Consider the following 15,250-nt stretch of genomic DNA (forward strand, 5'->3'; position numbering starts at 1 on the left):
GAACAAATGAGCAAACACCTGTATACAATAATATCCAGTGCAGGAACAAGTGAGCAAACACCTGTATACAATAATATCCAGTGTAGGAACAAGTGAGCAAACACCTGCATACAATAATATACAGTGCAGGAACAAGTGAGCAAACACCTATATACAATAATATACAGTGTCGGAACAAGTGAGCAAACACCTGTATACAGTAATATCCAGTGTAGGTACAAGTGAGCAAACACCTGTATACAATAATATACAGTGTAGGAACTAGTGAGCAAACACCTGGATACAATAATATACAGTCTCAGAACAAATGAGCAAACACCTGTATACAATAATATCCAGTTCTGGAACAAGTGAGCAAACACCTGTATACAATAATATCCAGTGTAGGAACAAGTGAGCAAACACATGTATATAATAATATCCAGTGTAGGAACAAGTGAGCAAACACTTGTATACAATAATATACAGTGTAGGAACAAGTGCGCAAACACCTGTATACAATAATATACAGTTCTGGAACAAGTGAGCAAACACCTGTATACAATAATATACAGGGTAGGAACAAGTGAGCAAACACCTGTATACAATAATATACAGTGTAGAAACAAGTGAGCAAACACCTGTATACAATAATATCCAGTGTAGGAACAAGTGAGCAAACACCTGTCTACAATAATATCCAGTGCAGGAACAAGTGAGCAAACACCTGTATACAATAATATACAGTGTCGGAACAAGTGAGCAAACACCTGGATACAATAATATGCAGTGTAGGAACAAGTGAGCAAACACCTGTATGCAATAATATCCAGTGCAGGAACAAATGAGCAAACACCTGTATACAATAATATCCAGTGCAGGAACAAGTGAGCAAACACCTGCATACAATAATATACAGTGCAGGAACAAGTGAGCAAACACCTATATACAATAATATACAGTGTCGGAACAAGTGAGCAAACACCTGTATACAGTAATATCCAGTGTAGGTACAAGTGAGCAAACACCTGTATACAATAATATACAGTGTAGGAACTAGTGAGCAAACACCTGGATACAATAAAATACAGTCTCAGAACAAATGAGCAAACACCTGTATACAATAATATCCAGTTCTGGAACAAGTGAGCAAACACCTGTATACAATAATATCCAGTGTAGGAACAAGTGAGCAAACACATGTATATAATAATATCCAGTGTAGGAACAAGTGAGCAAACACTTGTATACAATAATATACAGTGTAGGAACAAGTGCGCAAACACCTGTATACAATAATATACAGTTCTGGAACAAGTGAGCAAACACCTGTATACAATAATATACAGTGTAGGAACAAGTGAGCAAACACCTGTATACAATAATATACAGTGTAGAAACAAGTGAGCAAACACCTGTATACAATAATATCCAGTGTAGGAACAAGTGAGCAAACACCTGTCTACAATAATATCCAGTGCAGGAACAAGTGAGCAAACACCTGTATACAATAATATACAGTGTCGGAACAAGTGAGCAAACACCTGGATACAATAATATGCAGTGTAGGAACAAGTGAGCAAACACCTGTATGCAATAATATCCAGTGCAGGAACAAATGAGCAAACACCTGTATACAATAATATCCAGTGCAGGAACAAGTGAGCAAACACCTGTATACAATAATATCCAGTGTAGGAACAAGTGAGCAAACACCTGTATACAATAATATCCAGTGTAGGAACAAGTGAGCACACACCTGAATACAATAATATACAGTGCAGGAACAAGTGAGCAAACACCTGTATACAATAATGTCCAGTGCAGGTACAAGTGAGCAAACACCTGTATAAAATAATATACAGTGTAGGAACAAGTGAGCAAACACCTGTATACAATAATATCCAGTGTAGGAACAAGTGAGCAAACACCTGCATACAATAATATCCAGTGTAGGAACAAGTGTGCAAACACCTGTATACAATAATATCCAGTTCTGGAACAAGTGAGCAAACACCTGTTTACAATAATATACAGTGTAGGAACAAGGGAGCAAACACCTGTATACAATAATATCCAGTGTTGGAACAAGTGAGCAAACACCTGTTTACAATAATATACAGTGTCGGAACAAGTGAACAGACACCTGGATAAAATAATATACAGTGTAGGAACAAGTGAGCAAACACCTGTCTACAATAATATCCAGTGCAGGAACAAGTGAGCAAACACCTGTATACAACAATATACAGTGTCGGAACAAGTGAGCAAACACCTGGATACAATAATATGCAGTGTAGGAACAAGTGAGCAAACACCTGTATGCAATAATATCCAGTGTAGGAACAAATGAGCAAACACCTGTATACAATAATATCCAGTGCAGGAACAAGTGAGCAAACACCTGTATACAATAATATCCAGTGTAGGAACAAGTGAGCAAACACCTGCATACAATAATATACAGTGCCGGAACAAGTGAGCAAACACCTATATACAATAATATACAGTGTCGGAACAAGTGAGCAAACACCTGTATACAGTAATATCCAGTGTAGGTACAAGTGAGCAAACACCTGTATACAATAATATACAGTGTAGGAACTAGTGAGCAAACACCTGGATACAATAATATACAGTCTCAGAACAAATGAGAAAACACCTGTATACAATAATATCCAGTTCTGGAACAAGTGAGCAAACACCTGTATACAATAATATCCAGTGTAGGAACAAGTGAGCAAACACATGTCTATAATAATATCCAGTGTAGGAACAAGTGAGCAAACACTTGTATACAATAATATACAGTGTAGGAACAAGTGAGCAAACACCTGTATACAATAATATACAGTTCTGGAACAAGTGAGCAAACACCTATATACAATAATATACAGTGTAGGAACAAGTGAGCAAACACCTGTATACAATAATATCCAGTGTCGGAACAAGTGAGCAAACACCTGCATACAATAATATCCAGTGTAGGAACAAGTGAGCAAACACCTGTCTACAATAATATCCAGTGCAGGAACAAGTGAGCAAACACCTGTATACAATAATATACAGTGTCGGAACAAGTGAGCAAACACCTGGATACAATAATATGCAGTGTAGGAACAAGTGAGCAAACACCTGTATGCAATAATATCCAGTGTAGGAACAAATGAGCAAACACCTGTATACAATAATATCCAGTGCAGGAACAAGTGAGCAAACACCTGTATACAATAATATCCAGTGTAGGAACAAGTGAGCAAACACCTGTATACAATAATATCCAGTGTAGGAACAAGTGAGCACACACCTGTATACAATAATATACAGTGCAGGAACAAGTGAGCAAACACCTGTATACAATAATGTCCAGTGCTGGTACAAGTGAGCAAACACCTGTATAAAATAATATACAGTGTAGGAACAAGTGAGCAAACACCTGTATACAATAGTATACAGTGTAGGAACAAGTGAGCAAACACCTGTATACAATAGTATACAGTGTAGGAACAAGTGAGCAGACACCTGGAGACAATAATATCCAGTGTAGGAACAAGTGAGCAAACACCTGTATACAATAATATACAATGCAGGAACAAGTGAGCAAACACCTGCATACAATAATATACAGTGTAGGAACAAGTGAGCAAACACCTGTATACAATAATATACAGTGTAGGTACAAGTGAGGAAACACCTGTATACAATAATATCCAGTTCTGGAACAAGTGAGCAAACACCTGTATACAATAATGTCCAGTGCAGGAACAAGTGAGCAAACACTTGTATACAATAATATCCAGTGTAGGAACAAGTGAGCCAACACCTGTATACAATAATATACAGTGTAGGAAGAGATGAGCGAACACCTGTCTACAATAACATACAGTGTAGGAACAAGTGAGCAAACACCTGATTACAATAATATACAGTGCAGGAACAAGTGAGCAAACACCAGTATACAATCATATCCAGTGCTGGAACAAGTGAGCAAACACCTGTATACCATAATATCCAGTGCAGGAACAAGTGAGCAAACACCTGTATACCATAATATCCAGTGCAGGAACAAGTGAGCAAACACCTGCATACAATAATATCCAGTGCACGAACAAGTGAGCAAACACCTGTATACAATAATGTATAGTGCAGGAACAAGTGAGCAAACACCTGTATACCATAGTATCCAGGGCAGGAACAAGTGATCAAACACCTGTATACCGTAATATCCAGTGCAGGAACAAGTGAGCAAACACCTGTCTACCATAATATCCAGTGCAGGAACAAGTGAGCAAACACCTGTATACCATAATATCCAGTGCAGGAACAAGTGAGCAAACACCTGTATACCATAATATCCAGTGCAGGAACAAGTGAGCAAACACCTGTATACAATAGTATCCAGTGTAGGAACAAGTGAGCAAACACCTGTATACAATAATATCCAGTTCTGGAACAAGTGAGCAAACACCTGTATACAATAATATCCAGTGTAGGAACAAGGGAGCAAACACCTGTATACAAAAATATCCAGTGCAGGAACAAGTGAGCAAACACCTGTATACAATAATATACAGTGTAGGAAAAAGTGAGCAAACACCTGTACACAATAATATACAGTGTCGGAACAAGTGAGCAAACACCTGTACACAATAATATCCAGTGTAGGAACAAGTGAGCAAACACCTGCATACAATAGTGTGCAGTGTCGTAACAAGTGAGCTAACACCTGTACACAATAATATACAGTGTTGGAACAAGTGAGCAAACACCTGTACACAATAATATACAGTGTCGGAACAAGTGAGCAAACACCTGTACACAATAATATACAGTGTAGGAACAAGTGAGCAAACATCTGGATACAATAGTATACAGTGTAGGAACAAGTGAGCAAACACCTGTTTACAATAATATACAGTGTAGGAACAAGTGAGCAAACACCTGTATACAATGATATCCAGTTCTGGAACAAGTGAGCAAACACCTGTATACAATAATATCCAGTGTTGGAGCAAGTGAGCAAACACCTGTATACAATAATATACAGTGTCGGAACAAGTGAGCAAACACCTGGATACAATAATATGCAGTGTCGGAACAAGTGAGCAAACACCTGTATACAATAATATCCAGTTCTGGAACAAGTGAGCAAACACCTGTATACAATAATATCCAGTGGAGGAACAAGTGAGCAAACACCTGTATACAATAATATCCAGTGCAGGAACAAGTGAGCAAACACCTGTATACAATAATATACAGTGTCGGAACAAGTGAGCAAACACCTGTATACAATAATGTCCAGTGCAGGTACAAGTGAGCAAACACCTGTATAATATAATATACAGTGTAGGAACAAGTGAGCAAACACGTGTGTACAATAATATGCAGTGTAGGAACAAGTGAGCAAACACCTGTATACAATAATATCCAGTGTAGGAACATGTGAGCAAACACCTGTATACAATAATATCCAGTGTAGGAACAAGTGAGCAAACACCTGTATACAATAATATCCAGTTCTGGAACAAGTGAGCAAACACCTGTATGCCATAATATCCAGTGTAGGAACAAGTGAGCAAACACATGTATATAATAATATCCATTGCAGGAACAAGTGAGCAAACACCTGTATACAATAATATACAGTGTAGAAACAAGTGAGCAAACACCTGTATACAATAATATCCAGTGTAGGAACAAGTGAGCAAACACCTGTCTACAATAATATCCAGTGCAGGAACAAGTGAGCAAACACCTGTATACAATAATATACAGTGTCGGAACAAGTGAGCAAACACCTGGATACAATAATATGCAGTGTAGGAACAAGTGAGCAAACACCTGTATGCAATAATATCCAGTGTAGGAACAAATGAGCAAACACCTGTATACAATAATATCAAGTGTCGGAACAAGTGAGCAAACACCTGTATACAATAATATCCAGTGTAGGAACAAGTGAGCAAACACCTGTATACAATAATATACAGTGCAGGAACAAGTGAGCAAACACCTATATACAATAATATACAGTGTCGGAACAAGTGAGCAAACACCTGTATACAGTAATATCCAGTGTAGGTACAAGTGAGCAAACACCTGTATACAATAATTTACAGTGTAGGAACTAGTGAGCAAACACCTGGATACAATAATATACAGTCTCAGAACAAATGAGCAAACACCTGTATACAATAATATCCAGTTCTGGAACAAGTGAGCAAACACCTGTATACAATAATATCCAGTGTAGGAACAAGTGAGCAAACACATGTATATAATAATATCCAGTGTAGGAACAAGTGAGCAAACACTTGTATACAATAATATACAGTGTAGGAACAAGTGAGCAAACACCTGTATACAATAATATACAGTTCTGGAACAAGTGAGCAAACACCTGTATACAATAATATACAGTGTAGGAACAAGTGAGCAAACACCTGTATACAATAATATACAGTGTAGAAACAAGTGAGCAAACACCTGTATACAATAATATCCAGTGTAGGAACAAGTGAGCAAACACCTGTCTACAATAATATCCAGTGCAGGAACAAGTGAGCAAACACCTGTATACAATAATATACAGTGTCGGAACAAGTGAGCAAACACCTGGATACAATAATATGCTGTGTAGGAACAAGTGAGCACACCTGTATGCAATAATATCCAGTGCAGGAACAAATGAGCAAACACCTGTATACAATAATATCCAGTGCAGGAACAAGTGAGCAAACACCTGTATACAATAATACCCAGTGTAGGAACAAGTGAGCAAACACCTGTATACAATAATATCCAGTGTAGGAACAAGTGAGCACACACCTGTATACAATAATATACAGTGCAGGAACAAGTGAGCAAACACCTGTATACAATAATGTCCAGTGCAGGTACAAGTGAGCAAACACCTGTATAAAATAATATACAGTGTAGGAACAAGTGAATAACACCTGTATACAATAATATCCAGTGTAGGAAGAGATGAGCGAACACCTGTCTACAATAACATACAGTGTAGGAACAAGTGAGCAAACACCTGTATACAATAATATACAGTGCAGGAACAAGTGAGCAAACACCTGTATGCCATAATATCCAGTGTAGGAACAAGTGAGCAAACACTTGTATACAATAATATACAGTGTAGGAACAAGTGAGCAAACACCTGTATACAATAATATACAGTTCTGGAACAAGTGAGCAAACACCTGTATACAATAATATACAGTGTAGGAACAAGTGAGCAAACACCTGTATACCATAATATCCAGTGCAGGAACAAGTGAGCAAACACCTGTATACCATAATATCCAGTGCAGGAACAAGTGAGCAAACACCTGTATACCATAATATCCAGTGCAGGAACAAGTGAGCAAACACCTGTATGCCATAATATCCAGTGTAGGAACAAGTGAGCAAACACTTGTATACAATAATATACAGTGTAGGAACAAGTGAGCAAACACCTGTATACAATAATATACAGTTCTGGAACAAGTGAGCAAACACCTGTATACAATAATATACAGTGTAGGAACAAGTGAGCAAACACCTGTATACAATAATATACAGTGTAGAAACAAGTGAGCAAACACCTGTATACAATAATATCCAGTGTAGGAACAAGTGAGCAAACACCTGTCTACAATAATATCCAGTGCAGGAACAAGTGAGCAAACACCTGTATACAATAATATACAGTGTCGGAACAAGTGAGCAAACACCTGGATACAATAATATGCTGTGTAGGAACAAGTGAGCACACCTGTATGCAATAATATCCAGTGCAGGAACAAATGAGCAAACACCTGTATACAATAATATCCAGTGCAGGAACAAGTGAGCAAACACCTGTATACAATAATACCCAGTGGAGGAACAAGTGAGCAAACACCTGTATACAATAATATCCAGTGTAGGAACAAGTGAGCACACACCTGTATACAATAATATACAGTGCAGGAACAAGTGAGCAAACACCTGTATACAATAATGTCCAGTGCAGGTACAAGTGAGCAAACACCTGTATAAAATAATATACAGTGTAGGAACAAGTGAATAACACCTGTATACAATAATATCCAGTGTAGGAAGAGATGAGCGAACACCTGTCTACAATAACATACAGTGTAGGAACAAGTGAGCAAACACCTGTATACAATAATATACAGTGCAGGAACAAGTGAGCAAACACCTGTATGCCATAATATCCAGTGTAGGAACAAGTGAGCAAACACTTGTATACAATAATATACAGTGTAGGAACAAGTGAGCAAACACCTGTATACAATAATATACAGTTCTGGAACAAGTGAGCAAACACCTGTATACAATAATATACAGTGTAGGAACAAGTGAGCAAACACCTGTATACCATAATATCCAGTGCAGGAACAAGTGAGCAAACACCTGTATACCATAATATCCAGTGCAGGAACAAGTGAGCAAACACCTGTATACCATAATATCCAGTGCAGGAACAAGTGAGCAAACACCTGTATACAATAGTATCCAGTGTAGGAACAAGTGAGCAAACACCTGTATACAATAATATCCAGTTCTGGAACAAGTGAGCAAACACCTGTATACAATAATATCCAGTGTAGGAACAAGGGAGCAAACACCTGTATACAAAAATATCCAGTGCAGGAACAAGTGAGCAAACACCTGTATACAATAATATACAGTGTAGGAAAAAGTGAGCAAACACCTGTACACAATAATATACAGTGTCGGAACAAGTGAGCAAACACCTGTACACAATAATATCCAGTGTAGGAACAAGTGAGCAAACACCTGCATACAATAGTGTGCAGTGTCGTAACAAGTGAGCTAACACCTGTACACAATAATATACAGTGTTGGAACAAGTGAGCAAACACCTGTACACAATAATATACAGTGTCGGAACAAGTGAGCAAACACCTGTACACAATAATATACAGTGTAGGAACAAGTGAGCAAACATCTGCATACAATAGTATACAGTGTAGGAACAAGTGAGCAAACACCTGTTTACAATAATATACAGTGTAGGAACAAGTGAGCAAACACCTGTATACAATGATATCCAGTTCTGGAACAAGTGAGCAAACACCTGTATACAATAATATCCAGTGTTGGAGCAAGTGAGCAAACACCTGTATACAATAATATACAGTGTCGGAACAAGTGAGCAAACACCTGGATACAATAATATGCAGTGTCGGAACAAGTGAGCAAACACCTGTATACAATAATATCCAGTTCTGGAACAAGTGAGCAAACACCTGTATACAATAATATCCAGTGTAGGAACAAGTGAGCAAACACCTGTATACAATAATATCCAGTGCAGGAACAAGTGAGCAAACACCTGTATACAATAATATACAGTGTCGGAACAAGTGAGCAAACACCTGTATACAATAATGTCCAGTGCAGGTACAAGTGAGCAAACACCTGTATAATATAATATACAGTGTAGGAACAAGTGAGCAAACACGTGTGTACAATAATATGCAGTGTAGGAACAAGTGAGCAAACACCTGTATACAATAATATCCAGTGTAGGAACATGTGAGCAAACACCTGTATACAATAATATCCAGTGTAGGAACAAGTGAGCAAACACCTGTATACAATAATATCCAGTTCTGGAACAAGTGAGCAAACACCTGTATGCCATAATATCCAGTGTAGGAACAAGTGAGCAAACACATGTATATAATAATATCCATTGCAGGAACAAGTGAGCAAACACCTGTATACAATAATATACAGTGTAGAAACAAGTGAGCAAACACCTGTATACAATAATATCCAGTGTAGGAACAAGTGAGCAAACACCTGTCTACAATAATATCCAGTGCAGGAACAAGTGAGCAAACACCTGTATACAATAATATACAGTGTCGGAACAAGTGAGCAAACACCTGGATACAATAATATGCAGTGTAGGAACAAGTGAGCAAACACCTGTATGCAATAATATCCAGTGCAGGAACAAATGAGCAAACACCTGTATACAATAATATCAAGTGTCGGAACAAGTGAGCAAACACCTGTATACAATAATATCCAGTGTAGGAACAAGTGAGCAAACACCTGTATACAATAATATACAGTGCAGGAACAAGTGAGCAAACACCTATATACAATAATATACAGTGTCGGAACAAGTGAGCAAACACCTGTATACAGTAATATCCAGTGTAGGTACAAGTGAGCAAACACCTGTATACAATAATATACAGTGTAGGAACTAGTGAGCAAACACCTGGATACAATAATATACAGTCTCAGAACAAATGAGCAAACACCTGTATACAATAATATCCAGTTCTGGAACAAGTGAGCAAACACCTGTATACAATAATATCCAGTGTAGGAACAAGTGAGCAAACACATGTATATAATAATATCCAGTGTAGGAACAAGTGAGCAAACACTTGTATACAATAATATACAGTGTAGGAACAAGTGAGCAAACACCTGTATACAATAATATACAGTTCTGGAACAAGTAAGCAAACACCTGTATACAATAATATACAGTGTAGGAACAAGTGAGCAAACACCTGTATACAATAATATACAGTGTAGAAACAAGTGAGCAAACACCTGTATACAATAATATCCAGTGTAGGAACAAGTGAGCAAACACCTGTCTACAATAATATCCAGTGCAGGAACAAGTGAGCAAACACCTGTATACAATAATATACAGTGTCGGAACAAGTGAGCAAACACCTGGATACAATAATATGCTGTGTAGGAACAAGTGAGCACACCTGTATGCAATAATATCCAGTGCAGGAACAAATGAGCAAACACCTGTATACAATAATATCCAGTGCAGGAACAAGTGAGCAAACACCTGTATACAATAATACCCAGTGTAGGAACAAGTGAGCAAACACCTGTATACAATAATATCCAGTGTAGGAACAAGTGAGCACACACCTGTATACAATAATATACAGTGCAGGAACAAGTGAGCAAACACCTGTATACAATAATGTCCAGTGCAGGTACAAGTGAGCAAACACCTGTATAAAATAATATCCAGTGTAGGAACAAGTGAGCAAACACCTGTATACAATAATATCCAGTGTAGGAACAAGTGAGCAAACACCTGTATACAATAATATCCAGTGTGGGAACAAGTGAGCAAACACATGTATACAATAATATCCAGTTCTGGAACAAGTGAGCAAACACCTGTATGCCATAATATCCAGTGTAGGAACAAGTGAATAACACCTGTATACAATAATATCCAGTGTAGGAAGAGATGAGCGAACACCTGTCTACAATAACATACAGTGTAGGAACAAGTGAGCAAACACCTGTATACAATAATATACAGTGCAGGAACAAGTGAGCAAACACCTGTATGCCATAATATCCAGTGTAGGAACAAGTGAGCAAACACTTGTATACAATAATATACAGTGTAGGAACAAGTGAGCAAACACCTGTATACAATAATATACAGTTCTGGAACAAGTGAGCAAACACCTGTATACAATAATATACAGTGTAGGAACAAGTGAGCAAACACCTGTATACAATAATATACAGTGTAGAAACAAGTGAGCAAACACCTGTATACAATAATATCCAGTGTAGGAACAAGTGAGCAAACACCTGTCTACAATAATATCCAGTGCAGGAACAAGTGAGCAAACACCTGTATACTATAATATACAGTGTCGGAACAAGTGAGCAAACACCTGGATACAATAATATGCTGTGTAGGAACAAGTGAGCAAACACCTGTATGCAATAATATCCAGTGTAGGAACAAATGAGCAAACACCTGTATACAATAATATCCAGTGCAGGAACAAGTGAGCAAACACCTGTATACAATAATACCCAGTGTAGGAACAAGTGAGCAAACACCTGTATACAATAATATCCAGTGTAGGAACAAGTGAGCAAACACCTGTATACAATAATATCCAGTGTAGGAACAAGTGAGCAAACACCTGTATACAATAATATCCAGTTCTGGAACAAGTGAGCAAACACCTGTATGCCATAATATCCAGTGTAGGAACAAGTGAATAACACCTGTATACAATAATATCCAGTGTTGGAAGAGATGAGCGAACACCTGTCTACAATAACATACAGTGTAGGAACAAGTGAGCAAACACCTGTATATAATAATATACAGTGCAGGAACAAGTGAGCAAACACCTGTATGCCATAATATCCAGTGTAGGAACAAGTGAATAACACCTGTATACAATAATATCCAGTGTCGGAAGAGATGAGCGAACACCTGTCTACAATAACATACAGTGTAGGAACAAGTGAGCAAACACCTGTACACAATAATATACAGTGTAGGAACAAGTGAGCAAACACCTCTTTGCAATAATATCCAGTTCTGGAACAAGTTTTCAAACACCTGTGTACAATAATATCCCGGTTAGGAACAAGTGAGCAAACACCTGTTGACAATAATATACAGTGTCGGAACAAGTGAGCAAACACCTGTATACAATAATATCCAGTGTAGGAACAAGTGAGCAAACACCTGTATCCCATAATATACAGTGTGGGAACAAGTGAGCAAACACCTGTATACAATAATATACAGTGGAGGAACAAGTGAGCAAACACCTGCATACAATAGTGTGCAGTGTCGTAACAAGTGAGCTAACACCTATACAGAATAATATACAGTGTAGGAACAAGTGAGCAAAAACACCTGTATACAATAATATCCAGTGTAGGAACAAGTGAGCAAACACCTGTCTACAATAATATCCAGTGTAGGAACAAGTCAGCAAACACCTGTATACAATAATATCCAGTGTTGGAGCAAGTGAGCAAACACCTGTATACAATAATATACAGTGTTGGAACAAGTGTGCAAACACCTGGATACAATAATATGCAGTGTAGGAACAAGTGAGCAAACACCTGTATGCAATAATATCCAGTGTAGGAACAAGTGAGCAAACACCTGTATACAATGATATCCAGTTCTAGAACAAGTGAGCAAACACCTGTATACAATAATATCCAGTGTAGGAACAAGTGAGCAAACACCTGTCTACAATAATATACAGTGCAGGAACAAGTGAGGAAACACCTGTATACAATAATATCCAGGGTAGGAACAAGTGAGCAAACACCTGTATACAATAATATCCAGTGCAGGAACAAGGGAGCAAACACCTGTATACCATAATATCCAGCGTAGGAACAAGTGAGCAAACACCTGTATACCATAATATCCAGTTCTGGAACAAGTGAGCAAACACCTGTATACAATAATATCCAGTGTAGGAACAAGGGAGCAAACACCTGTATACAAAAATATCCAGTGTAGGAACAAGTGAGCAAACACCTGTATACAATAATATCCAGTGCAGGAACAAGTGAGGAAACACCTGTATACAATAATATCCAGTGTTGGAACAAGGGAGCAAACACATGTTTACAAAAATATCCAGTGTAGGAACAAGTGAGCAAACACCTGTATACAATAATATCCAGTGCAGGCACAAGTGAGGAAACACCTGTAAACAATATTATCCAGTGCAGGAACAAGTGAGCAAACACCTGTATACAATAACATACAGTGGAGGAACAAGTGAGCAAACACCTGTATACAATAATATCCAGTGTAAGAACAAGTGAGCAAACACCTGAAGACAATAATATACAGTGTTGGAACAAGTGAGCAAACACCTGTAGACAATAATATCCAGTGTAGGAACAAGTGAGCAAACACCTGTATACAATAATATACAGTGCAGGAACAAGTGAGCAAACACCTATATACAATAATATACAGTGTCGGAACAAGTGAGCAAACACCTGTATACAGTAATATCCAGTGTAGGTACAAGTGAGCAAACACCTGTATACAATAATATACAGTGTAGGAACTAGTGAGCAAACACCTGGATACAATAATATACAGTCTCAGAACAAATGAGCAAACACCTGTATACAATAATATCCAGTTCTGGAACAAGTGAGCAAACACCTGTATACAATAATATCCAGTGTAGGAACAAGTGAGCAAACACATGTATATAATAATATCCAGTGTAGGAACAAGTGAGCAAACACTTGTATACAATAATATACAGTGTAGGAACAAGTGAGCAAACACTTGTATACAATAATATACAGTTCTGGAACAAGTGAGCAAACACCTGTATACAATAATATACAGTGTAGGAACAAGTGAGCAAACACCTGTATACAATAATATCCAGTGTCGGAACAAGTGAGCAAACACCTGTATACAATAATATACAGTGTCGGAACAAGTGAGCAAACACCTGTATACAATAATGTCAAGTGTAGGAACAAGTGAGCAAACACCTGTATACAATAATATACAGTGCAGGAACAAGTGAGCAAACACCTGTATACAATAATATCCAGTGTAGGAACAAGTGAGCAAACACCTGTATACAATAATATCCAGTGTCGGAACAAGTGAGCAAACACCTGTATACAATAATATACGGTGCAGGAACAAGTGAGAAAACACCTGTATACAATAATATCCAGTGTAGGAACAAGTGAGCAAACACCTGTATACAATAATATCCAGTTCTGGAACAAGTGAGCAAACACCTGTATACAATAATATCCAGTGTAGGAACAAGTGAGCAAACACCTCTTTGCCATAATATCCAGTGCAGGAACAAGTGAGCAAACACCTGTATACAATAATATCCAGTGTAGGAACAAGTGAGCAAACGCCTGTATACAATAATATCCAGTGTAGGAACAAGTGAGCAAACACCTGTATACAATCATATCCAGTGTAGGAGCAAGTGAGGAAACACCTGTATACAATAATATCCAGTGTAGGAGCAAGTGAGGAAACACCTGTATACAATAATATCCAGTGTAGGAACAAGTGAGCAAACGCCTGTATACAATAATATCCAGTGTAGGAACAAGTGAGCAAACGCCTGTATACAATAATATCCAGTGTTGGAACATGTGAGCAAACACCTGTATACAATAATATACAGTGTAGGAACAAGTGAGCAAACGCCTGTATACAATAATATCCAGTGTAGTAACATGTGAGCAGACACCTGTATACAATAATATCCAGTGTAGGAACAAGTGAGCAAACACCTGTATACAATAATATACGGTGCAGGAACAAGTGAGAAAACACCTGTATACAACAATATCCAGTGTAGGAACAAGTGAGCAAACACCTGTATACAATAATATCCATTTCTGGAACAAGTGAGCAAACACCTGTATACAATAATATCCA

This window comes from Heterodontus francisci, chromosome X (genome assembly GCF_036365525.1).
Source record: "Heterodontus francisci isolate sHetFra1 chromosome X, sHetFra1.hap1, whole genome shotgun sequence".
Lineage (NCBI taxonomy): Eukaryota > Metazoa > Chordata > Chondrichthyes > Heterodontiformes > Heterodontidae > Heterodontus > Heterodontus francisci.